Genomic DNA, 1,984 nt, shown 5'->3' on the forward strand with positions numbered 1-1,984 from the left:
AGAGGTCTTTGTTTTAGGAAGGTCAGCTGTTCCTCATCTAGCAGCAATCGGTTGTCAATATTCCTTTAGATAAGATTGGGGTCTGCTGTTGATTTCCCCAGTTCTATGCTGGGTTACTATCTGGGAGTCCCTTGGGCCACCTTGGCCAACAACTCAAAAGGAGGTATCTCCTATCTGGCATTGTTGCTTGTTATGTAACCTTTATATTAACCCCTTTAATCTTTGGTTATACTTTCCTTTTGGGTGTTTAAGACCATACAGTTGGCCCAGATAAACCAATTTATTTTTACTCTTAAGGTCGTTTGAGGTTCTGTTCCTCAGGGGTCACATGGGCTTGTGAGGAGCCCCTGGCTCCTCTCTTTTACCAGTTCTGCATATGTGAAGATAAGTCAAATGTCCTGCTTGACCATTGGGGAAACCATGATGGAGGGGTTAGACAATGTAAAAGAAAAATTATGCCTAGCTAGTTTTAAAAACTAGAGGGAACCATATTAGTCCAACAACCTACTGACAAATTATACATACCAGATCAAGAAATATATGTCTAGGTAAGGTTTATTTGAGAACAGTTGGTCTTTGCCCAAGATTTATTTACATGGCACATAGTAATTAAAAGTACCAGACTGGTGGAACTAACCTTCTTGTATGTTTAACAGACATACTTTGAGGCCTATTCTAATTTGGTCACAGGGCCACAAAGGATGGTTTTTGTTCCTTGCTCTCCTAGGTGGACTAGTTCCAGGGGACTATGAGCATCTTTCAAAATATCCTGTAACTGTGGTGAGTCACCTGTCCTCTTGATCAAGGAGGTCAAGGAGACCCCACGAGATGGACTTGAACCCGAGTCCAGTCTACAAAGAGGAGGGTCGACACAGAGGAAACATTTTCTCCATGCTTCCAAAACTTTTATAAGTAACTAACAATTATTTAAAATTACAGTGGTCACTATGGGAAACTCTAGCAAGATTTCAAAAATATTTATTGCTTGTTTTAAAGGGACCTTTTTAGAAGATGAATAAAAATTGCATCTACCATCCATTTGCAAAATCATCATCCTCCTGGAACAAACGAAATTCGATAAAGTGTTTGTGAAAGTGAGGCTCAGGTTAAGTAGGCAGAAAAACGCCTTCTGTGGCATTTTTCTCCCTGGTATAGGGCCTCATTGTAACCCAGGCTGGTATTGCTATGTAACTTAGGCTAGTCTTAAACTTCTGATCCTCTTGTTCCCTAATTTCCAATTATTGGGATTCCAGGTCTATACCACCATACCCAGATCTCCCCCTACCTTTTTAAAAAATAAGGCTCAGTTATGAAGCCTGCAATCTTGTTAAGGAAGTAAGAAAAAAATTAAAAGATTATTTTCAATGAATTTGACTCCAAAGTACAACTTTCTGGTATTTTTTTTACCTGATTATCATGGAACTTTGTATAAAAAGGAAAGAAAATTGTATCTATTAAGAAAATCTCCATTTGCAAAGGTTTCTAGGCCCCCTTATCATGTAAAATTGCAAAATGGAAGACTATGCCTTTCTTGTGCTTAAAGTAGTTTTCCTGGATAGCTTTCTTGAAATAGGCCTTGACTGGGCTTCGCTTTGTGTCGGCAAATAAAAACAGATCTGCCCTTCAGCCCTTGGAGCATTTGAAGCCGTTTCTTTGTCTTTTTAGACAAGGTCTCCAAAGCTGGCCTGGATCTCACTATGTAGACCAGGCTGGTCTTGATCTCACAGAGATCTGCTTGTCCCTGCCTCCTGAGTGCTGGGATTAAAGGTATGGGCCACCATTCCCGGCAGTCAGAAGCATTTTTGGTATGAACTACTGCTAGACTTTAGCATCTTAATTGAAGACAAAAATCTCTAAAATAAGATTTGTTATCTTAAGTTCTTTCAGACATGATTGTAATGATAGAAAAAACATCATAAGGCATTCATATTAGTTATGATTCTAAAAACCTCTCTTGCAAAGATTAGTAAACCAGAACTCTTAA

This window comes from Nannospalax galili, unplaced genomic scaffold (genome assembly GCF_000622305.1).
Source record: "Nannospalax galili isolate Female #2095 unplaced genomic scaffold, S.galili_v1.0 scaffold449, whole genome shotgun sequence".
NCBI classification, from domain to species: Eukaryota; Metazoa; Chordata; class Mammalia; order Rodentia; family Spalacidae; genus Nannospalax; species Nannospalax galili.